Raw genomic sequence first — 26,061 nt, 5'->3', positions numbered from 1 at the left:
TTGAACTTGTTATCAGTATAAAAGACACCTGTCCACAACCTTAAACAGTCACACTCCAAACTCCACTATGGCCAAGACCAAAGAGCTGTCAAAGGACACCAGAAACAAAGTTGTAGACCTGCACCAGGCTGGGAAGACTGAATCTGCAATAGGTAAGCAGCTTGGTTTGAAGAAATCAACTGTAGGAGCAATTATTAGGAAATGGAAGACATACAAGACCACTGATAATCTCCCTCGATCTGGGGCTCCACGCAAGATCTCACCCTGTGGGGTCAAAATGATCACAAGAACGGTGAGCAAAAATCCCAGAACCACACGGGGGGACCTAGTGAATGACCTGCAGAGAGCTGGGACCAAAGTAACAAAGCCTCCCATCAGTAACATACTACGCCGCCAGGGACTCAAATCCTGCAGTGCGAGACGTGTCCCCCTGCTTAAGCCAGTACATGTCCAGGCCCGTCTGAAGTTTGCTAGAGTGCATTTGGATGATCCAGAAGAGGATTGGGAGAATGTCATATGGTCAGATGAAACCAAAATATAACTTTTTGGTAAAAACTCAACTCGTCGTGTTTGGAGGACAAAGAATGCTGAGTTGCATCCAAAGAACACCATACCTACTGTGAAGCATGGGGGTGGAAACATCATTCTTTGGGGCTGTTTTTCTGCAAAGGGACCAGGACGACTGATCCGTGTAAAGGAAAGAATGAATGGGGCCATGTATCGTGAGATTTTGAGTGAAATCCTCCTTCCATCAGCAAGGGCATTGAAGATGAAACGTGGCTGGGTCTTTCAGCATGACAATGATCCCAAACACACCGCCCGGGCAACGAAGGAGTGGCTTCGTAAGAAGCATTTCAAGGTCCTAGAGTAACCTAGCCAGTCTCCAGATCTCAACCCCATTGAAAATCTTTGGAGTGAGTTAAAAGTCCATGTTGCCCAGCGACAGCCCCAAAACATCACTGCTCTAGAGGAGATCTGCATGGAGGAATGGGCCAAAATACCAGCAACAGTGTGTGAAAACCTTGTGAAGACATACAGAAAACGTTTGACCTGTGTCATTGCCAACAAAGGGTATATAACAAAGTATTGAGAAACTTTTGTTATTGACCAAATACTTATTTTCCACCATAATTTGCAAATAAATTCATAAAAAATCCTACATGTGATTTTCTGGATTTTTTTTTCTCATTTTGTCTGTCATAGTTGACGTGTACCTATGATGAAAATTACAGGCCTCTCTCATCTTTTTAAGTGGGAGAACTTGCACAATTGGTGTCTGACTAAATACTTATTTCCCCCACTGTATCCGGTGTATGTGACAAAATATATATATATATATATTTTTACAGTTTGCTCTAGTGTCATGACATGAGTGAGACAGTACATTTGATGGAGTGAGTCGTTTTGCTGAGGCTCATGTGAAACCATAGAGCTCTATGTCCAGGGCCTGGCTCCAGTCAGCTCTCAGGGTTTCTGGGTGGACATCTTCACTGTGATGTGCTGCATACAATAAAAATAACAAATAGTGTCGTTTTTAACATGGACTATATTGTTATTGGCAAATATTTAGGGAGACCGAACAAGAACTAGTCAAACTTAACACTGGTTTGAAACTGAAGTTGCCCATTTACCTTGTGCCTGTAGTGGCAAGATTTGAGCAATGCAAAGAGGAAACACTTGAAATGACTTTATATTTACACTATTTGACTTTTGCATCCTTTGACTTTTGTATGAATTTATTTAAAATGTAATATGTCTCATTTGGGATATTGTGTGTGTAGTGATCGTTTTGTCATATAGGCAGGCCTACTGATCGGGTTGGAGAGTCGTGGGTGTGTGTCCCTCACCTCGTACAGACATGCCTGGTGGAACGGTTGGCCGCAGTGATGGTCGTTGCACACCTGATCAGTAATGGCCGACACCAGATGGTAGGAGTAACAGATCCCACACTCCACACTGAAACTCTACAATATACACAACAGAGTCACTGATGAAGACCCAAAATCCACAGTACTTGCCCACTCTCTCCTGTCTCTCCTTTTCTCTCACTCTCTATCACCCCTCTTCGCTTCCTCTATCCCACTACACCACCCTTTCTCTTTCTACCAGTCTATCCACCTCCCCTACACTCTCTCTCTTTTTGCATATTGCTTTTCGTGTAATGAGAAACCCTTTTTTATACTCTAAGCGATCCATTAAAAAGAGGATGGCAGGTAAAATGTCAACATCTAGTCAAGTAAACTTTTCACTCTTCGGAATGTTAATGATGCTGAGGCATTAATCACCGTGGTGACAGCGGATAAACACGGCGCCCTTTCAACCCATCCGCTGGCAAGTAAAAAATAAAAAATAAAAAAATAAATGGATAAATGTGTGATTAAAGCAATCTTGATAGTGGCAAGGATTCTGCCATCTTTGTTATTCAAATGATTTTATCTGTAAACAACCCAATTAAAGGGGATGCACACCCACCTCCAGCAAACATAAAAAAGAATAACAGACAGAAAAATACATATCTGTCCACCACACACACGATTGCTCGGTAGAGGTAATTGTGAGGGCTTGGTGTTTGAAACAGGGAAATACAACATACAGATTTTTCGTGGGTGGCAGGTGACGGGAATTCTATCTCCAAAACATCACGAAGGTTCTGCAAGACGCTGCAGTCCGGGCTCCTGAAAGACACGAGAAACAGCTCCTTCACACACTAATTAAATACATGCAAATGAGGGAGAGACAGGGGGAAGAGGAGTTTACAATTTTGACCAATATGTCCTGTATTTCTCAACCCTGCTCGGAAATGTTGAATACCAAGACTATCACGATTATATGGCATAGGAGACTTGGCTCATGTTCAGACTTGGTTCTCAGTTCAGATTTTTCATGGGTGGCAGGTGACGGGAATTCTATCCCCAAAACATCACGGAGGTTATGCAAGATGATGCAGTCCGGGCTCCTGAAAGACACAAGAAACAGCTCCTTCACACACTAATTAAAGACATGCAAATGAGGGAGAGACAGGGGGAACAGGAGTTTACAATTATGACCAATATGTCCTATATTTCTCTCCCTGCTCGGAAATGTTGAAGACCAAGGACATCACGATTATAAGGAGACTTGGTTCATGTGGAATGTTTCCAACACTATAAATCAGGAAATACCATTGTATGGAACATGTAACATAAGATAATACCAATAAATACATGTTTGACTACCTAACTTACCTTAAATGCATGTTGGCATTGAGATTGTTCCTCAAAGGTGTTACAACTGCAAGGGAAAATTATCCACACAATTAATTGGTGAATTCCAAATGGGCATTGTAAAAAGACAGGTTTAGAGATAAATCCCCCTGCTAGTGTTGTGTAATACAGTCCTTTTTTTTGCATTTTAGAAAACATCACCCCAAATCTAATTTGTTTCTAGTGATGTCAAGGGTTTTCCTGGATGCAACACACAGGCTCTTTCAAACAGCTATTCATATTTGACAACAGAGTCAGGCAAAGAGGAAATATTTGAATAACTTCGACAACCGCTCTGCTCTTGTCTGTTCCACCCCATCAGCCTTGTCTTTGTGTACAGCCATCATTTGCTATTCTTAAATGCAAAAAGCAATATTTCTGCGTGACCCTTTCTATTTGAGGGTTACTGCCTGCTTCAGTCTTGGCGACATGAGAGTGTGTGTTTTAATATATTTGAGTAGCATTGCTAGGCAAACCAACAATGAGTTTTATGTGGCACAGTTGGCCAAGCATGACCTTGGATTTAAAGAAACAATTGGCAACAATTGTTGGGACTTAAATAAAACAAACTCAACGTTGGTTGGTCCTCGCAAACTTACCAAATCAATATGTTGTAAAATGTTTATGTTGGGTAGTCCACATTCAAAAGGACAAATAATGTGCCCCAAAAAATAATCCATCTTTCCTTTCCTAAAGTCTACAGAAAATACTCATGTCAAAGTAGGAGAGAAATTCAAACATTTGTATTCTGGGTAAGTCTCTAAGAGCTTTGCACACCTGGATTGTACAATATTTGCACATTATTCTTTATTAAATTCTTCAAGCTCGGTCAAGTTGGTTGTTGATCATTGCTAGACATCCATTTTCAAGTCTTGCCATAGATTTTCAAGTCGATTTAAGTCAAAACTGTAACTAGGCCACTCAGGAACATCAATGTCGTCTTGGTAAGCAACTCCAGTGTATATTTGGCCTTGTGTTTTAGGTTATTGTCCTGTTGAAAGGTGAATGTCCCCCACTGTATGTTGGAAAGCAAACTGAACCAGGTTTTCCTCTGGGATTTTGCATGTGCTTAGCTCTATTCAGTTTATTTTTATCATAAACTCCCTAGTTCTTGCTGATGACAAGCATACCCATAACATGACGCAGCCACCGCCATGCTTAAATATGAAGAGTGGTACTCAGGGATGTTCTGTTGGATTTGCCCCAAACGTAACACTTTTTATTCAGGACAAAGTTCATTTCTTTGCAACATTTTTTGCAGTTTGACTTTAGTGCCTTATTGCAAACAGAATGTATGTTTTGGAATATTTGTATTCTGTACAGGCACTATTAGGTTAGTATTATGGAGTAACTACAATGTTGTTGATCCATCATCGGTTCTCTCCTATCACAGCCTTGAACCTCTGTAACAGTTTTAAAGTCACCATTGGCCTCATGGTGAAATCCCAGAGTGGTTTCCATCCTCTCCGGTAAAGGAGTTAGGAAGGATGCCTGTATCTTTGTAGTGCCTGGGTGTATTGATACGCCATCCAAAGTGTAATTTATAACTTCACCATTCTCAAAGGGATATTAAATGTCTGCTTTTTTTTTATGCCCATCTACCAATAGGTGCCCCTCTTTGTGAGGCATTGGAAAACCTCCCTGGTCTTTGTATTTTAATCTGTGTTTGAAATTCACTGCTCGACTGAGGGACCTTATAGCTAATTGTATATGTGGGGTAAAGAGAGGAGGTAGTCATTCAAAAATCATGTTAAACACTATTATTGCACACAGATTGAGTCCATGCAACTTATTATGTGACTTGTTAAGCACATTTCTACTCCTGAACTTTTTTAGGCTTGCCATAAGAAAAGGGTTGAATACTTATTGAATCAAGACATTTCAGCTTTTCATTTTTAATTAATTTGTGCAAAATGCGAAAAACATAATTCCAGTTTGATGTTAATTGGGTATTGTGTGTATGCCAGTGACAAAAACATCTACATTTAATGTTTACATTCAGGCTGTAACACAACAAAATGTGGAAAAGGTCAAGGGGTGTGAATACTTTCTGAAGGCACTGTACATATTTCCTTTGTCTGTGATCACAGATATGACAGAATATGGTAGGTGGAAGCCAAGTTTCCTCAATACTCTGTGTTTGCTTATCAAATTGAGTCAGATCAGTTAATAGACTGAATGTGGGAAGGAGGATGCCTTTAAAAGATATTGAAGCACGGCAAGTGTGCTGTCTTTCAATACAGGGTACACATTCCACATTGTTCAGAGCAACAGACGGGCAACAGTTATTCAACTGACATTCCAGTACAACATTGGTGCCCAAAGACCCATAAAATAATGCACAACTCGTCTTACCTTGACATGAATGGGGTATGGCATCCGACGACCTTAGAGTTCTACTTCTTTCAGCAGAAAACAAGAAATTTCGGTTGCAGTGGGCCAAGGAATGAAAACACTGGAGAATTTGAAAAACTGCCTGGTCTGATGAATCCTGATTCCTGCTGTTTCACACTGATGGGAGGACTAGGGTATGGAGAAAACCACATGAGTACTTGGATCCATCATGCCGCGTGCCAACATTACAGGCTGGTGGTGGCTGTGTGATGGTGTGGGGTGTGCTTTCATGGCACACATTGGCCCCTTGATAAAAGTGGAGCAACGTTTGAATGCCACAGGATATCTGAACCACAGGAGTTTGGTGGCACCTTAATTGGGGAGAACGGGCTCGTGGTAATGACTGGAGCAGAATTAGTGGTATGGTAACAAATACATGAAACAAATGGTTTCCAAGTGTTTGATGCCATTCCATTTGCTCTGTTCCGGCCATTATTATGAGCCGTTCTCCCCTCAACAGCCTCCTGTGAGCTGAACATCATTGCCAATCAGGTGAATCCCTTCATGGCAGCAGTGTATCCATCTGCGAATTGATTTTTTCAGCAGGATAATGCCACAAAGCTTGGATTGCCCAGGAATGGTTCCACAAACATGACAGTTAATTCAACTTACTGCAGTGGCCTGCCGAGTGACCAGATCTGAATCCAATTGAGCATCTGTGGGATGAGATGGAACGAGCTATTCGGAGTAGAGATTCACTACCAGCCAACGTGACACAACTGTGGGCAGCATTGGAGTCAACATGGGCAAGAATCTCTGTGGAATACTTTCGACAGCTTGTTGAGTCCATGCCCCAATGAACTGAGGCTGTTCTGAGGGCAAAAGGGGGTTCAACTCAATATTCGGAAGGTGTTCCTAATGTTTTGTACAGTAAATTTGGTTGGCAGCCATTGATGGACAGAAATATTTAAACCTTGTCTCTGATTTTCAGGCAGATTTAAGTCAGGACTGGGCCACTCAGGAACTCTCAACACCTCTTGAAAAGCCATTCTGTTCTGTATTTGGCTTTAAAATGTGTGTATTTGTTCCGGTAAGAAATGCAACTCTATCCCAACGTTAGGTATTCAGAAGACTCCTTTCATACTTGTTTTGATCCTGACAAACTCCCCAGTCCCTGCCAGTGACAAGCATACCCAGAACATGATACTGCCACCACAAGAAATGACAATACAGAGGGTTCCATCATATACCACGGGTATGACAAAACATTTATTTTTACTGCTCTTAATTACGTTTGTAACCAGTTTATAATAGCAATAAGGTATGTCGTGGGTTTGTGGTATATGGCCAATATACCACGGCTAAGGGCTGTATCCAGACACTCCGCGTCGCGTCGTGCATAAGAACAGCCCTTAGCCGTGGTATGTTGGCCACATACAGTGGCTTGCAAAAGTATACACCCCCTTGGCATTTTTCCTATTTTGTTGCCTTACAACCTTGAATTAAAATAGATTTTGGGGGGGTTTGTATCATTTGATTTACACAACATGCCTACCACTTTGAAGATGTAAAATATTTGTATTTGTGAAACAAACAAGAAATAAGACAAAAAAACTTGAGCGTGCATAACTATTCATCCCCCCAAAGTCAATACTTTGTAGAGCCACCTTTTGCAGCAATTACAGCTGCAAGTCTCTTGGGGTATGTCTCTATAAGCTTGGCACATCTAGCCACTGGGATTTTTGCCCATTCTTCAAGGCATAACTGCTCCAGCTCCTTCAAGTTGGATGGGTTCCGCTAGTGAACAGCAATCTTTAAGTCATACCACAGATTCTCAATTGGATTGAGGTCTGGGCTTTGACTAGGCTATAACAAGACATTTAAATGTTTCCCCTTAAACCACTCCATTGTTGCTTTAGCAGTATGCTTAGGGTCATTGTCCTGCTGAAAGGTGAACCTCCGTCCCAGTCTCAAATCTCTGGAAGACTGAGAAAAGTTTCCCTCAAGAATTTCCCTATATTTAGCGCCATCCATCATTCCTTCAATTCTGACCAGTTTCCCAGTCCCTGCTGATGAAAAATATCCCCACAGCATGATGCTGCCACCACCATGCTTCACTGTGTGGATGGTGTTCTCGGGGTGATGAGAGGTGCTGGGTTTGCGCCAGACATAGCGTTTTCCTTGATGGCAAAAAAGCTCAATTTTAGTCTCATCTAACCAGAGTACCTTCTTCCACATGTTTGCGGAGTCTCCCACATGCCTTTTGGCGAACACCAAACGTGTTTGCTTATTTTTTTCTTTAAGCAATGGCTTTTTTCTGGCCACTCTTCCATAAAGCCCAGCTCTGTGGAGTGTACGGCTTAAAGTGGTCCTATGGACAGATACTCCAACCTCCGCTGTGGAGCTTTGCAGCTCCTTCAGGGTTATCTTTGGTCTCTTTGTTGCCGCTCTGATTAATGCCCTCCTTGCCTGGTCCGTGAGTTTTGGTTGGCGGCCCTCTCTTGGCAGGTTTGTTGTGGTGCCATATATCTTTCAATTTTTTTATAATGGATTTAATGGTGCTCCGTGGGATGTTCAAATTTTCTGATATTTTTTTATAACCCAACCCTGATCTGTTTGGAGAGCTCCTGTGGGGCGAGGGGATGGATGGAGTCAGGCACAGGAGTGTGAAGAAGGAATATGCTTTATTCAGCTCAATAAGGTAGTTAATAAGGGGGTTAATACAGTAATCAGGAGGGTAACCTATGTGTAACCTCATTTATTCTCCTCAGGACTTTGAACGGCCCCACAAACCGTGTAACCTCCAGTGCGCTGTGTGTCGCCCGGCCGGTCCTGGCAGTAGGACTGCAGGAACCTACCCATATCCTGATTTACCCTTTCCACCTGCCCATTAGACTCGGGGTGAAACCCAGAGGTCAGGCTGACTGAGACCCCCAGACATTCCATGAACGCCTTCCAGACCCTGGATGTAAACTGGGGACCCCGGTCAGACACAATGTCCTCTGGCACCCCGTAGTGCCAGAAGACATAGTGAGTAAACAGGATTTCCACCGTTTGCAGGGCCGTGGGGAGACCGGGCAGCGGAAGGAGGCGGCAGACTTTAGAAAAGCGGTCCACAACGACCAGGATGGTGGTGTTTCCCTGAGAGAGGGGAAGATCAGTGAGAAAAGTAATTGACAAGTGGGACCATGGCCATTGTGGAACTGGTAAGGGATGTAACTTACCCGCTGGGAGGTGCCTAGGTGCAGGAGGACATACACCCTCACGTCTTTAGCCAAAGTAGGCCACCAGTACTTCCCGGTCAGGAAGCGCACTGTACGGCCAATACCTGGGTGACCATAGGAGGGGGATGTGTGTGCCCAACAGATCAGACGATCACGGACAAGAGACAGCACGTACCGCAGCCCAGCTGGGCACTGAGGTGGAGATGTCTCTGTCCGCGTCCACCGCCCACACTACCGGCACCACAATGCAGGAGGCCGGGAGTATGAGGGTGTTGTCTATGGGCCTCTCCTCTGTGTCGTACAGCTGTGACAGTGCATCTGCCTTCACGTTCTTAGTACCTGGTATGTATGACAACGTGAAATCAAACCGGGTGAAGAACATGGCCCACCTGGCCTGGAGAGGGTTCAGCCTTCTCGCTGCCCGGATGTACTCCAGGTTACGCTGGTCAGTCCAGATGAGGAAAGGGTGTTTCGCCCCCTCGAGCCAGTGCCTCCACGCGGTCAGGGCTCTGACAACAGCCAACAGCTCCCAATCACCAACGTCGTAGTTCTGCTCCGGCGGGCTGAGCTTCTTCGAGAAGAAGGCACATGGGTGGAGCTTGAGTGGCATGCCCGAGCATTGGGATAGGACTGCGCCTACCCTTACCTTGGACGCATCCACTTCCACTATAAACGGCAATGATGGATCGGGATGGGCCAGTACCGGGACTGAGGTGAACAGAGCCCTCAAGTTACTGAAAACCCTGTCAGCCTCAGCAGACCAGCGGATCCGGGATGGCCCACCCTTCATCAGAGAGGTGATGGGAGCTGCGACCTTGCCAAACCCCTGATAAACCTCCGATAGTAATTGGCAAAGCCAATGAAGCGCTGCACCTCCTTCACCGTGGTTGGGGTCGGCCAATTCGGCAGTCTTCCTCCATCTCCACACCTGAGGTGGTGATGTGGTAACCCGAGGAAGGAGACGGACTACTGTAAGACAGACACTTTTCTGCCTTGGCATAAAGGTCAAGTTCCAACAGTCGGCCCAGCACTCTGCGGACCAGGGACACATGCTCGGTGCGCATAGCGGAATACACCAGAATGTCATTGATGTAGACCTCCACACCGCGACCAAGCATGTCCAAAAACACCTCGTTCACAAAGGACTGGAAGACGGATGGAGCATTCATCAACCCGTACGGCAGGGTTCTTCAATTCCGGTCCTGGAGGACCGAAAAACTTCTGTTTTTTATTTCTACCTGGTAGTTAATTGCACTCACCTGGTGTCCCAGGTCTGAATTAGCCCCTGATTAGAAGGAGAGGATGAAAAACAGAGGTGTTTTGGCCCTCCAGAACCGGAATTGAAGAACCCTGCCGTACGGCATCACCAGGTATTTCTTAATGCCCCGTGGTTGTGCTGAATGCTGTTTTCCACTCGTCCACACGCACCAGGTTGTACGCACTCCGGAGATCTAATATTGTGAAGAAGCGCGCCCCATGCATTGATTCTATAACAGAGGAGATGAGGGGTAGAGGGAACACTATAGCGAATGGTAGTTTTATTAAGTGCCCGGTAATCAATGCAAGGGTGCAGACCTCCATCCTTCTTCTTCATGAAAAAGAAACTTGAGGAGGCGGGCGAAGTGGAGGGACTTATAAACCCCTGGCGCAGGGACTCAGAGATGTATGTCTCCATAGCCTCCGTTTCAGCCTGCGACAGGGGATAGACATGACTCCTGGGAGGCACAGCGTCTAACCAGAGGTTTATCTCGCAATCCCCCGCCCAATGAGGTGGCAATTTGGTCGCCTGCGTTTTGGAAAACGTGTGCACCAAGTTGAGGTATTCGGGGGGAATGCACACGGTTGAGGTAGTGTCTGGACTTTCCACCGTGGTTGCACCAACGGAAACAGCTAGACACCTACCCTGACACTCTCGCGACCACCCCGTGAGAACCCTCTGCGGCCCTGAAAAGGTGGGGTCATGTAGTGCGAGCCAGGGAAGACCCAACACAACAGGGAAATCAGGGGGCTAATATAAAAAGTGATTTGCTCCATATGGGTCTCCTGCATAATCATCGTGACTGGTGCTGTAACCTCCCTAACAAAACCTGACCCTAATGGTTGACTGTCAAGTGCCTTGATGGGAAATGGAATGGGTAGGGGAAACCAATGTGATACATAACCTATTAGCTGCATAAAGTTCCCAGCTGCGCCTGAATTGACCAGCGCCTTACACTGGGGAACTACCGTGTGCTCAGGGAAGTGGATGTGTATAGTGAAGTGCACAGCAGAGGGCTCTGAACGAGTGTGGGTTTGCGCTACCTGGGGTGACGCGAGAGTGCCCTGCCTGCTGCCTCCAGACCCAGAAGAACGCTGACGACAGCGTGCAGCAGAATGTCCTCTCTTGTCACAAGAGTGACTAGATCTGTCGTCCTCCGTTCTCCCGGATTGCTGCACCACCCAGCTCCATCGGCACGTAATCCGGGTTGCAGGGGGGTGAAATGGGCAGGCCCCTACCAGGACGTCCTCTGGAAGCCAGCAGGTTGTCCAACTGGATGGCCATGTCCACCAGCTGGTTGAAAGTCAACGTGGTATGCCGGCAGGCTAGCTCCCTTTGGACGTCCTCCCACAGGCTGCACCGGAAGTGGTCAATGAGGGCCCGCTCGTTCCACCCGGACCACTCCGCTAGAGTTCTAAACTCCAGGGCAAAGTCTTGCGCGGTCCTCGTCCCCTGTCTCAGATGGACCAGGTGCTCGCTGGCCTCTCTTCCTTCGGGGGGATGATCAAAGACTGCCCGGAAGAAGCGAGCGAATGCCCCGTAGTTGTCCAACGTGTCTCCTCCTTCACTCCAGACCGCGTTGGCCCACTCCAGGGCCTTCCCCTTGAGGCAGGAGACGAGGGCGGACACCTTCTCCCGCTCTGAGGGAGCCGGGCTGATGGTGGAAAAATAGAGGTCCAGCTGCAGGAGGAATCCCTGGCAGTGGGCCGCTGTCCCGTCGTACTCCCTCGGTCAGGATAGGTGAATCCCTCTGGGTGCTGGGGTGTTGGTGGCTGGATCCGGTCGCTCAGCTGGTCCCGAAGGGTTGGGTCCTCTCCTCTCCAGGCGTTGGACGACCTGGAGAACCCGATCCATCGCTTCGCCAAGCTGGCTAGCATGTTGGAATGCTCCCGGACCCGCTCCACGACTCCAGGCATATTCCCGTTTTCTGCTGACTCCATGCTGCTGGGTGTGTGATTCTGTGGGGCAAGGGGATGGACGTAGTCAGGCGCAGGAGTGTGAAGAAGGAATATGCTTTATTCAGTTCAATAAGGTAGTCCGCAGCAATGTGTAAACACGATCCCAGTGCGACTTAAATGCGTACTGGGAAACCAAACATACACAGGTAAATATTCCCGGCGATAAAAATAACAAAATGCTCAACCGAGCTAGCGATACCTACACAAAGTAACAATCACACACAAAGAGAAGGGGAGCAGAGGGAATACTTATACATGTACTGATGAGGGGATATGAACCAGGTGTGTGTAATAAACAAGACAAAACAAATGGAGTGATGAGATGATCAGCGGCAGTGGCTAGAAGGCCGGTGACGACGAACGCAGAAGCCTGCCCGAACAAGGAGAGGAGGCAGCTTCGGAGGAAGTGGTGTCGCTTGCATGGTGGTGCCCCTTGCTTAGTGGTGTTGCAGATTCTGGGCTATTTCAGGTGTATATATACTGAGATCATGTGACAGATCATGTGACACTTAGATTGCACACAGGTGGACTTTATTTAACTAATTATGTGACTTCTGAAGGTAATTGGTTGCACCAGATCTTATTTAGGGGCTTCATAGCAAAGGGGGTGAATACATATGCACGCACCACTTTTCCGTTATTTATTTTTTAGAATATTTTGAAAAAAGTTTTTTTTTTCATTTCACTTCACCAATTTGGACTATTTTGTGTATGTCCATTACATGAAATCCAAATAAAAATCAATTTAAATTACAGGTTGTAATGCAACAAAATAGGAAAAAATGCCAAGGGGGATGAATACTTTTGCAAGGCACTGTACAAAACACACTCGGGCCTTATTGCTTAAGTATATAATATTGGCGCTTTATCTGTGGAATAAAGACCGATATAAATATTTCTGTGAAAGGCTAATATCGGCCGACTCTATCGGTCAACCGGCTCTTCTTTTTTTGCCATTCAAATGCATTGAATGGCAAAAAAGCTGTTAGCTGGCGTTAGCTAGCTTTTTTTCGTCACTCTAAACTCCGACAAACAGCTGAACTTTTGATTGGTAGCAGATCATTTGGTTCTGATTCCAGATTTGAATAGCAGAGAAGTAGACCAATATGTCAGACCCTTCTAAGTTGTTGTCTAAAGTGCTGGGAAAGTGGTCGAATTAGCAGATTTATGTCAAAAGTTGCATTGTTGCATTCACAGTAAATGGAAATTTGGATGCCTTGATGTCACAAAGGAAGCTTTAGAATGTTAAAGAAATCACATGAAAGTGGACGACATTTAATATGTGTAATAAAATTGTAATAGTTTAAAAAGTATAAATAGTATCAAAAGGTTTTTTACAAGCACACTATTCCAGACAAGTGTGCACGTTTTAAAGTTTGAATGGCATTTCTAGTTTAAACGGTGTAAGAGGAGTAGTGTTGTAAAGACTAATAATAACTATAAGTCAGAAATAAGTGGTACAACATTTAAAGAAAACTAATAAACACACACTAAGTATCCAGTATTATATCTACTATGGTCTGCTCCGAGCTGGCAGCATCATTGGGTGTCTCATGTCAACCTCCACTTTTATGGACACGTTATTTCCTACAGACATAGTCAATCAATGTTTGGGGACATATCAAGGAACAGGTGACCATAACGCAAAGGAAACAACTATAGAAGTGAGTGTGTATAGGTAATAGCAGTAGAGGTATGTTGTTCAGTTCAGTGTGCATGAGGGTTAATAATGGGCTACCGAGGTCTCTAGTCAGTGAGTGTGCATATCTGCCTAAGTGAGAGCATGTATGTGTGTGTGTGTGTGATCGCCATGTTACCGATGGCGATCCTCCTCATGGTGTCGGCTCTGCTGGGTTTCTCTTTCTCTAGCGTAGTGGGCAGTAATATTTGACATGTGTATATACAGTGTATATGATATTATAAATACAGTTCGTTGGCGTTTTTCCTATTTTGTTGCATTACAACCTGTAATTTAAATTGATATTTATTTGGATTTCATGTAATGGACATACACAAAATAGTCCAAATTGGTGAAGTTAAATGAAAAAAATGACTTGTAAAAAAAAATTCTACAAAATCAATAATGGAAAAGTGGTGCGTGCATATGTATTCACCCCCTTTGCTATGAAGCCACTAAATAAGGTCTGGTGCAACCAATTACCTTCAGAAATCACATAATTAGTTAAATAGGCCTCGTGTAGCTCAGTTGGTAGAGCATGGCGCTTGCAACGCCAGGGTTGTGGGTTCGTTTCCCACGGGGGGCCAGTATGAAAATGTATGCACTCACTAACTGTAAGTCGCTCTGGATAAGAGCATCTGCTAAATGACTGAAATGAAATGAAATGTAAATAAAGTCCACCTGTGTGCAATCTAAGTGTCACATGATCTCAGTATATATACACCTGTTCTGAAAGGCCCCATAGTCTGCAACACCACTAAGCAAGGGGCACCACCAAGCAAGCAGCTGAAGACCAAGGAGCGCTCCAAACAGGTCAGGGACACATTTGTGGAGAAGTACAGATTCGGGTTGGGTTCTAAAAAAATATCTGAAACTTTGAACATCCCACGGAGCATAAAAAATAGAAAGAATATGGCACCACAACAAACCTGCCAAGAGAGGGTCGCCCACCAAAACTCACAGACAGGCAAGGAGGGCATTAATCAGAGAGGCAACAAAGAGACCAAAGATAACCCTGAAGGATCTGCAAAGCTCCACAGCGGAGATTGGAGTATCTGTCCATAGGACCACTTTAAGCCATACACTCCAGAGAGCTGGGCTTTATGGATGAGTGGCCAGAAAAAAGCCATTGCTTAGAGAATAAAATAAGCAAACATGTTTGGTGTTCGCCAAAAGGCATGTGGGAGACTCCCCAAACATATGGAAGAAGGTACTCTGGTCAGATGAGACTAAAATTGAGCTTTTGGCCATCAAGGGAAACGCTATGTCTGGCGCAAACCCAGCACCTCTCATCACCCCGAGAAGACCATCCCCACAGTGAAGCACGCTAAATACAGGGAAATTATTGAGGGAAACCTGTTTCAGTCTTCCAGAGATTTGAGACTGGGACGGAGGTTCACCTTCCAGCAGGACAATGACCCTAAGCATACTGCAAAAGCAACACTTGAGTGGTTTAAGGGAAAACATTTAAATGTCTTGGAATGGCCTAGTCAAAGCCCACACCTGAATCCAATTGAGAATCTGTGGTATGACTTAAAGATTGCTGTACACCAGCGGAACCCATCCAACTTGAAGGAGCTGGAGCAGTTTTGCCTTGAAGAATGGGCAAAAATCCCAGTGGCTAGATGTGCCAAGCTTATATAGACATACCCCCAAGAGACTTGCAGCTGTAATTGCTGCAAAAGGTGGCTCTACAAAGTATTGACTTTGGGGGGGGTGAATAGTTATGCACGCTCAAGTTTTCTGTTTTTTTGTCTTATTTCTTGTTTGTTCACAATAAAACATATTTTGCATCTTCAAAGTGGTAGGCATGTTGTGTAAATGAAATTATACAACCCCCCCAAAAATCCATTTAAATTCCAGGTTGTAAGGCAAAAAAATAGGCAAGGGGGTCAATACTTTCATAAGCCACTGTACCTCACCTGCGACTCGTAATAAGACTAAGCAATTAGCCTATTAAAATGTTTATCTGACTCCATAAAGATAATTAGCAATATGCAAGAGACTACAGTTGAATCATGTGCAATCAAGTATTATGTGTTTAGCTGACTAAGATTAAGGAATGGTCATGAAAAGCAGACATCAAAGCAAGTATTATTTAATAACTTTGTAAAATGAATGGGTTCACATACAAGGCATAAAGCTTAAGTTAAAAGGTAATACTGACCATAACAAAGCATTATTCTAGGCATATAGATTCTAAGGTTATCTTACAAGGCAAAGCTTGGACAAAGAGATGCTTACTAGGCCAGAGGCTTAGAAGCCTAGGAAATGAGAATTTATCATACAACCTTCCTCCATGGACCTGATGCAGGATAAGAGAGAGAACAAAGGCATTTAATCAGAAGGTGTAACCTTTCAACCTAAAACCAACCATCTTTGACCAATCAAATGATACCAAGTTTGCAGTGTAACCTGACCAACAAGGCTCAATCTCCACAGGGTGTCACAGCAGTAAATGAGACAGAATTCCTGAGAGGACAATAAAAATAAACGTTGCATAATGGAGAAATTTAGAGTTCACCCTGTACAGATACAAGTTACCACAGAGATAATACATCCACATAGATAGCATCAGATTTATCCAACGTGAACAAATTTCAGATAGATACCAAACATGGATACTATATCATTATTCTATCACTCATTCAATAGTCAGTCATCTGGATACTGTAACAGAGAGATACATGTTGGCCCCTCATAGGGGCCAGGGCTGACGAGTCCTTGGGAATTGTCCTTTCCTTGTGTTCCTTGTCGAGCCTACACTAGAACACAGGTATTTTCATAAATCTCATCTATAACCGCACATAACTCGGCCAGAGACTCTAGAAGCAGCATGAACTGTGTGAACATTGCCCCAACTCTGTGTGGGGAACAGAACACAACAGATATGACAACCTAAACCAGATTTCAAATGTGTGGGTGGATACTTCTCAATAAAGAAATGAATTGTTCTAAATGATAATAATAACATTTATATAATTATGCCCATACAAATTAGATTTGCAGAAAGATTTGCATCTATAGAAAGGTCTGATCTTGGAGAGAATTACATGTAGCCTAATCAGTTCCTCTATTAAAATTACCACAAATATAACTTCAAGCAACTAGCTATCTCAACCACATACGTTGTATCTAACGGTTGGGAAAATATTTTTGCCTAAACTTGTAAGATATGAAGATGACATATCAGACTATAGACTACCATGAGATAGTGTCACATAGACAAACATGATTTAGAAAATTATTCTACTCCCTATTCAGTTTTTAATGCAGGCGCGGGCTCAGCAAATCTAATTCCCTTTAACAAATTATTTGATTAGAATAGCTCTCTCCCCCACCACCACGACACACCAAAGCGGGAAACCCGACAGAAGTGAGAGGGAGAAAGGAAAAAGAAAGAGAGAAAAATGAACCAAAATTATGGGTCATTGTGCCAGCACAGTGCACACAATTTAACATCGCACAGGTGCAGAGACTCCGCAATTACTGGCCAATTAATGCCAGTGGCGTGATTATGGTTATGGCTCCATAGAAATACAGTGGACCCAGTAAAAGCGGCTTGGTAATTGAATTCCTGCTGGATTTGAGTGGCAAGCTGTAAGAGTGTGTGTCTGTGGAAAGCTAAGATCCGCTCAGTGCTCCTTGAATGCCTTAATTAAGCCTCTTCATCTAGCACTGAGCAAAGACACATATCTATCCTCACTACATGCTTAACTACTGAGGAAACGGGAGTATAACTGTACATACTAAAACACTGCTAATAAAAGCAACCATCTAGCAGGGTTCAAATTGAGTAATTCAGTATGAATGGATACCTAAAGCCTTTATAATGATGGCTTGTGTAGACATTGAGGGAACTGTGACGTACAGTTGAGGTCGGAAGTTTACATACACCTTAGCCAAATACATTTAAACTCAGATTTTCACTATTCCTGACTTTTAATCCTAGTAAAAATTCCCTGTCTTAGGTCAGTTAGGATCACCACTTAATTTGAAGATATGAAATATCAGAATAATAGTAGAGAGAATGATTTATTTCAGCATTTATTTCTTTCATCACATTCCCAGTGGGTCAGAAGTTTACATTCACTCAATTAGTATTTGATAACATTGCCTTTCAGTTGTTTAACTTGGGTCAAACGTTTTGGGTAGCCTTCCACAAGCTTACCACAATAAGTTGGGTGAATTTTGGCCCATTCCTCCAGACAGAGCTGGTGTAACTGAGTCAGATTTGTAGGCCTCCTTGCTCGCACACGCTTTTTCAGTTCTGCCCACAAATGTTCTTTAGATTGAGGTCAGGGCTTTGTGATGGCCACTCCAATACCTTGACTTTGTTGTCCTTAAAAAAAAAAAAAAAAAAAAAAAAGGTCATTTAGCAGACGCTCTTATCCAGAGCGACTTACAGGAGCAATTAGGGTTAAGTGCCTTGCTCAAGGGCACAGACAGATTTTTCACCTAGTCGGCTCGGGGATTAGAACCAGCAACCTTTCGGTTACTGGCACAACGCTCTTAACCACTAAGCTACCTAAGCCATTTTGGCACAACTTTGGAAGTATGCTTTGGGTCATTGTCCATTTGGAAGACCCATTTGCGACCAAGCTTTAAATTCCTGACTGATGTCTTGAGATGTTGCTTCAATATATCCACATAATTTTCCTTCCTCATGATGCCATCTATTTTGTGAAGTGCACCAGTCCCTCCTGCAGCAAAGCACCCCCACAGCATGATGCTGCCACCCCCGTGCTTCACGGTTGGGATGGTGTTCTTCGGCTTGAAAGCACACCCTTTTTCCTCCACACATAACAATGGTCATTATGGCCAAACAGTTCTATTTTTGTCTCTTCAGACCAGAGGACATTTCTCCAAAAAGTACGATCTTTGTCCCCATGTGCAGTTGCAAACCGTAGTCTGGCTTTTTTATGGCGGTTTTGGAGCAGTGGCTTCTTCCTTGCTGAGCGGCCTCTCAGGTTATGTCGATATACAGTGGGGGAAAAAAGTATTTAGTCAGCCACCAATTGTGCAAGTTCTCCCACTTAAAAAGATGAGAGAGGTCTGTAATTTTCATCATAGGTACACGTCAACTATGACAGACAAAATGAGGAAAAAAAATCCAGAAAATCACATTGTAGTATTTTTAATGAATTTATTATGGTGGAAAATAAGTATTTGGTCACCTACAAACAAGCAATATTTCTGGCTCTCACAGACCTGTAACAACTTCTTTAAGAGGCTCCTCTGTCCTCCACTCGTTACCTGTATTAATGGCACCTGTTTGAACTTGTTATCAGTATAAAAGACACCTGTCCACAACCTCAAACAGTCACACTCCAAACTCCACTATGGCCAAGACCAAAGAGCTGTCAAAGGACACCAGAAACAAAATTGTAGACCTGCACCAGGCTGGGAAGACTGAATCTGCAATAGGTAAGCAGCTTGGTTTGAAGAAATCAACTGTGGGAGCAATTATTAGGAAATGGAAGACATACAAGACCACTGATAATCTCCCTCGATCTGGGGCTCCACGCAAGATCTCACCCCGTGGGGTCAAAATGATCACAAGAACGGTGAGCAAAAATCCCAGAACCACACGGGGGGACCTAGTGAATGACCTGCAGAGAGCTGGGACCAAAGTAACAAAGCCTACCATCAGTAACACACCATGCCGCCAGGGACTCAAATCATGCAGTGCAAGACGTGTCCCCCTGCTTAAGCCAGTACATGTCCAGGCCCATCTGAAGTTTGCTAGAGTGCATTTGGATGATCCAGAAGAGGATTGGGAGAATGTCATATGGTCAGAATTTTTTGGTAAAAACTCAACTCGTCGTGTTTGGAGGACAAAGAATGCTGTGTTGCATCCAAAGAACACCATACCTACTGTGAAGCATGGGGTGGAAACATCATGCTTTGGGGCTGTTTTTCTGCAAAGGGACCAGGACGACTGATCCGTGTAAAGGAAAGAATGAATGGGGCCATGTATCGTGAGATTTTGAGTGGAAATCTCCTTCCATCAGCAAGGGCATTGAAGATGAAACGTGGCTGGGTCTTTCAGCATGACAATGATCCCAAACACACCGCCCGGGCAACGAAGGAGTGGCTTCGTAAGAAGCATTTCAAGGTCCTGGAGTGGCCTAGCCAGTCTCCAGATCTCAACCCCATAGAAAATCTTTGGAGGGAGTTGAATGTCCGTGTTGCCCAGCGACAGCCCCAAAACATCACTGCTCTAGAGGAGATCTGCATGGAGGAATGGGCCAAAATATCAGCAACAGTGTGTGAAAACCTTGTGAAGACTTACAGAAAACGTTTGACCTGTGTCATTGCCAACAAAGGGTATATAACAAAGTATTGAGAAACTTTTGTTATTGACCAAATACTTATTTTCCACCATAATTTGCAAATAAATTCATAAAAAATCCTACAATGTGATTTTCTGGAGAAAAAAAATCTCATTTTGTCTGTCATAGTTGACGTGTACCTATGATGAAAATTACAGGCCTCTCTCGTCTTTTTAAGTGGGAGAACTTGCACAATTGGTGGCTGACTAAATACTTATTTTCCCCATTGTAGGACTCGTTTTTACTGTAGAAATAGATACTTTTGTACCCGTTTCCTCCAGCATCTTCACAAGGTCCTTTGCTGTTGTTCTGGGATTGATTTGCACCAAGTACGTTAATCTCTAGGAGACAGAACGTGTCTCCTTCCTGAGCGGTATGACGGCTGCGTGGTCCCATTGTGTTATACTTGCGTACTATTTTTTTTACAGATGAACGTGGTACCTTCAGGTGTTTGGAAATTGCTCCCAAGGATGAACCAGACTTGTGGAGGTTTACAATTATTTTTCTGAGGTCTTGGCTGATTTCTTTTGATTTTCCCATGATGTCAAGCAAAGAGGCACTGAGTTTGAAGGTAGGCCTTGAAATACAGTCACAGGTACACCTCCAATTGACTCAAATGATGTCAATTAGCCCATCAGAAGCTTCTAAAGCCATGACATCATTTTCTTGAATTTTCCAAGCTGTTTAAAGACCCAGTCAACTTAGTGTATGTGAACTTCTGACCCACTGGAATTGTGATACAGTGAATTATAAGTGAAATAATCTGTCTATAAACAATTGTTGGAAAAATTACTATGTCCTAACCGACTTACAAGAAATTTGTGGAGCGGTTGAAAAATTAGTTTTAATGCTCCAACCTAAGTGTATGTAGGTTTTCTTCTCCTGGCTGATGACAGGTATGATTCTAATCCTGTACTCTAATCCTTTATGACTGGTAGGTCTGGCACATACGTGTGTACACGCACGGACTCACACACACAGACTGCTGGCTGAGGTTGTTCATGCTGTGCCACACCTGCAGTGGTGGGTCTGGTGCCCACCGATGGTCCTACCCACCCACAGTCTGATACGGACAACAATCACCACACACTGCTTTAAAAAGACACAAAACAGGTATGTAGTATGTACGTATATGCATGTATTGTCTGTCTCTTGTTCTCTCTCTAATGTGCACACAAACTACAGTGTCTTTATGTCCCTCATTCGTTCGTGCAAACGCACATCTTGGCCATGCAACAGAGCAGGCAATAATTACTAATTTAAATGAACATGTCAGGACAGCTGACAGACAAGCCCTTCCCCAACAACACACACACACACACACACACATGCACAACTACCCACACACACACACACACACACACACACACACACACACACACACACACACACACACACACACACACACACACACACACACACACACAGACTCTTTTCGCAGCACAGGAGTGATCCATCAGCTGCCCAGCAGGCAGACAGGCTCCATACGGCAGAGCTGTACTGAGCTGGTCTTCTCTGTACGGCTTGCCATGTATCACATACGCAGAAATAAAATACACACACCCACACTCACATGGAACGAGAACAGCTGTCAGTGTCTAAGGCTCAATATTACTGACTGACTGACTGAGAATGTGTGTGTGAGATGTGTGTGTTGTACCTGTGGTGTCCAGGTCATGGCCGGTGGAACGGGTAGCTCTGCGGAGCCCTCTGGGGCCTCTACCAACCCCTACCTTCCACCCTCTGGCTGTGGCCCCGTGTAGGGTGACCTGGGTAGGGGAGAGGGGCGGGCGAGGTAGCTGGGCCACAGGGGGAATCAAGGCTATTTTTACTCAGCGACGGGGGCTGGCAGGTGGGCAGGTGGGCACAGGGTTATACCAACCACCTCCTCTCGATATCATCAGGGCCAGCTGCCACCAACCTGCCATGCTGCCACCCTGCTCAGCACTCTCTAACCCAGCACTGCCACCCTGCTATACCCAGAATATGGCCGCTATCGCCAACCAAGATGTGCTCAAACTTATCTAGATGTTGTACCTTCTCCATGCCCTTTATAATCATTTTAAGATGTATTTTTACTAGATATGCCCACATGGTCTTATCTCACTCCTCTCCTCCGGTTCTGGAGGGTTGTATCATGCCACTGAGTGTCTAAAGTGGATATCTCTACACTCCCATCTCACAGCGTGTTGGCACCTCTCAAACAGACTTCACCAAAGTATGTTTGCCCTAGATAGAGTATGTCTTTTAACACAAGTACTGTCTCTTAACACTACCCACATGTACATATTACATATTACCTCGACTATCCGGTGCCTCCGCACATTGACTCTGTACCGGTAACCCCTGTATATAGCCTCCCTACTGTTATTTTATTTTACTGCTGCTCTTTAATTATTTGCTATTTTTATTTTGTACTTATCTATTAAAAACCACATTGTTGGTTAAGGGCTTGTAAGTAAGCATTTCACTGTAAGGTCTACACCTGTTGAAATCGGCGCATGCGGCAAATAACATTTGATTTGAACACATGTATATTTGACCGTACTGTGTAAGAGTATGTTTTCATTGACTGTTAACTATCAGTGTGTGTGTTTTCTCACTTTGGGCATTAGTTAGTTTAACTGTAAGTGTACATGTGTGTGAGAATATTAGACTACATAGCATACAATGAGTGTACAAAATATGAGTGTACAAAATATTAAGAACACCTGAGTTTGCCCTCAGAACAGCCTCAATTCATCAGAGCATGGACTCTTCAAGGTGTCGAAAGTGTTCCACAGGGATGCTGGCCCATGTTGACTTCAATGCTTCCCACAGTTGTCAAGTTGGCTGGATGTCCTTTGGGTGGTGGACAATTCTTGATACACACGGGAAACTGGTGAGCGTGAAAAACCCAGCAGCGTTGCAGTTCTTGACACATTCAAACCGGTGCGCCTGGCACCTGTGCGCCTGACATCTACTACCATACCGCATTCAAAGGCCCCATTCAAAGGGGGTGCAACTTTGAGATTTGTGTGTATTGTTGTGAATTGTTATATACTACCGCACTGTTGGAGCTAGGAACTCAAGCATTTCGCTACACAAGCAATAACATCTGCTAAATATGTGTACGTAAACAATAACATTTGATTTAAATATTTTGTCTTGTCCATTCACCGTCTGAATGGCACACATACACAATCCACGTCTAAAAATATATATTTTTTTTACCTGTCTCCTCTCCTTCATCTACACTGATTGAAGTGCATTTAACAGGTGACATCAATAAGGGATCATAGCTTTCACCTGGATTCACCTGGTCAGTCTATGTCATGGAAAGAGCAGGTGTTCCTAATGTTTTGTACACAGTGTGTGTGTTCTCTTACCTTGGGCTTCAGTTTGATGGTGACGACATGCTATCGTCTTGAGGAGTCCTCAGCCCTCAGTCTCAGTGTGGGGAACTCTGTGTCAATGAACACCATCCCTGGAACACACAAACATCCGTCAGTCAGTTGGTCAGACACATACTGCATACAGAGGTGACACATTCTCACACACAGACCGAGTCAGAGGGGTTTAGTTTAGTAGAGGGAACGCACGTTGCTCCCATCATAGCCCATTAATCACACCCTGAGGGAGGCAGTGAAACATCTACATTAGCGCTGTCCCTGTTCTGCTTCAGATCTCCCCTGATTTAGAGCACCATGTAGAAATCCCCCGTAGGTACAGATCTAGGACCAGCTTACCTTTCCCATATTCTAACCTTAACCATTGGCGGAGTAAAAGTCAAAGTGACCTTAGAGCAGTGTCTAGACTCTGGGGGCTACTTTGTCCTATATTTACAGTGCAGTAATGCCACTCTGCTGTGGCTGACATGGCCATATATCTGCTGGATATTTATGTGGTGTATCAGGGAGTGGTGGTCAGTGTGTTCACTGCAACACACACTTCTGAAGGCATGGAGCAGGGCAGGTTTTCTGACGGACGCAACTATGATGCTTGAAAAACTGACAAACACACATACACAAACATAGAAATGAGTGGCAACACATGCTCATACATACACCGCGATCCTACACAGCACCTCACTCTCCTTTAATCTAGTAAAATACGAACATAATTTATTCACTCGCTCTTCATATCCCTCTCACTCAATTCATCTCCCTTTTTTCCCCTTCCCTCATTCTATTTCATTAGTGACAATTATTTATTTTTTCAATCAACATATCAATATCACAGCTCCATCGTTGCGTCACAGTCCCATCTCTACTCTGCATTCACACGGGGCCTCCCGCCCCACAGCAGGGGCTGGCTGGCACTTTGCGTGATGGACACAGCGTGACAGTGTGATGCCCCACTGTGAAGACTGATGAGAGCCGAGCATTTGTAAAATATGACACTTAAATCATATCAATCAAAAAATCGAAATGCAGGAGTGGAGCTGATTCGAAAACAGGAACAAATGACACATGTCTGAGTGAGCAGTATATGGATGGAGCTACCTTTACACAGTGGTGGAATTGCCATTTGTTACAGTAATGATGAGAACTGGGGTTCTCCAGCTACCATATGAAAGTATTTGACATCTATGTAGAAAGCCATAGACAGTCATGTGCAATTCTACTCACATATGAGTCCATTCACATACTATTTCACCAGTAAGTACTTCATGTTTGGATACACTTTGAAATGTATAGAACATGTGTCTGGTGTACTTATCCTGGAGGGAGGCTTGAGGTTCTCTGGTGTATTTATGCTGGAGGGAGGCTTGAGATTAAGTGAAGCCATAGACAACTCCTAGTACTTTAGGAAGGTGTGACAACCTATACCGATTACCATAAAAGCCAAATAGATGTATGGCCATTTGGGGTAAAGGCAATGTATACGGTTTTAGGGAAACCTAAAGACAGATTGAAGAGCAATACACAAAGGTGCACACAAACACACACCTCTTATTTCAACAAAGACACACAAGAAACATTTATATGCCACGTAAACTGGTGAATAAGGAATCAAGTTATGTCTTTTTAATGATGCCAAACACGCTGTGTTTAGGGCAGGGGTATTCAACCGGGAGGTACAATGCATTCAGAAAGTATTCATCACACCCCTTGACTTTTTCCCACATGTTGTTGTGTTACAGCCTGAATTTAAAATGGATTAAATTGAGATGTTTCGTCACTGGCCTACACACAATACCCCATAATGTCAAAGTGGAATTATTAGAAAATCTGCAAGGAATAAATGGAGAAAATCCCCAAATCCAGTTGTGCGACGCTGATACAGACATACCCAAGACAACTCAACGCTGTAATCGCCGCCAAAGATGCTTCTACAAAGTATTGAATCAGGGGTGTGAATACTTTTGTAAATGAGATATTTCTGTATTTCATTCTCAATAAATTTGCAAACATTTCTAAAAACATGTTTTGACTTTGTCATTATGGGGTAGTGTGTGTAGATGGGTGAGCAAAAATAAATGTAATCCATTTTGAATTCAGGCTGTAACACAAGTCAAGTGGTATGAATACTTTATGAAGGCACTGTACCTACAGTAGAAAAGAGGAGAATATCTTCCCTGGGTTGCCGGTTTGCCTGGGAGGGGGTCCCTTGGCAAGAAATGTTTGAGGACCCCTGGTTTAGGGCATAGAGGGGGCTAGGGTGGAGATACTTGACTCCATATTCCCATTCATTAACTCATGACACACCTTCTCATGGCAACCTCAAGCCCATTCAAATGACCAGGCACATAGCAAGCCTCTCTTACCTGCACCGATCAGCGGACAGAGCGAGTGAAAACCCTGGGCTATTAACGCTGTTGCCAATTAAGACTAAATGAATCTCGAGTGCATTGAACTAGACCCGCTGCGGAATGCTTCTAACGGTAATACAGCATTGAAATGACGTTAACCTCGTTTCCACATAACTTCAACCCCCCATTAACCCACCATTAAACCTAAGAGAAGGGTAATCAATTAAACCAATTTTCGTTTTCTAATATCATAATTGTAGCTGTGGTCATTAATAGTAAAAGTGGAAAATTATTAGCC

At 43.9% G+C, this 26,061-nt stretch overlaps 2 pseudogenes across 2 annotated transcripts in view; both read right to left on the bottom strand.

The window, feature by feature from the left end:
* Positions 1-1,464: 1,464 nt before the first annotated feature.
* Positions 1,465-21,032, bottom strand: LOC311133256 (E3 ubiquitin-protein ligase FANCL-like; annotated as a pseudogene). The gene is made up of 7 exons: positions 20,981-21,032; positions 13,834-13,881; positions 13,531-13,603; positions 3,225-3,270; positions 2,594-2,675; positions 1,848-1,964; positions 1,465-1,500 (listed from the first exon to the last, which is right to left on the bottom strand). The product of its transcript is annotated as an E3 ubiquitin-protein ligase FANCL-like (transcript).
* Positions 21,029-26,061, bottom strand: part of LOC311133244 (E3 ubiquitin-protein ligase FANCL-like) — an 18,205-nt pseudogene continuing 13,172 nt past the window's right edge. The window contains exons 6-8 of the transcript in view: positions 23,398-23,495; positions 21,690-21,758; positions 21,029-21,121 (exon numbers count right to left, since the gene is read on the bottom strand). The product of the transcript in view is annotated as an E3 ubiquitin-protein ligase FANCL-like (transcript). The remainder of the gene's footprint in view (positions 21,122-21,689; positions 21,759-23,397; positions 23,496-26,061) is intronic.

The sequence above is a fragment of the Coregonus lavaretus genome (genome assembly GCF_964263955.1).
Source record: "Coregonus lavaretus genome assembly, chromosome: 1".
In the NCBI taxonomy this organism is placed as follows: Eukaryota; Metazoa; Chordata; class Actinopteri; order Salmoniformes; family Salmonidae; genus Coregonus; species Coregonus lavaretus.
This window is presented reverse-complemented; position numbering and strand designations above follow the sequence as displayed.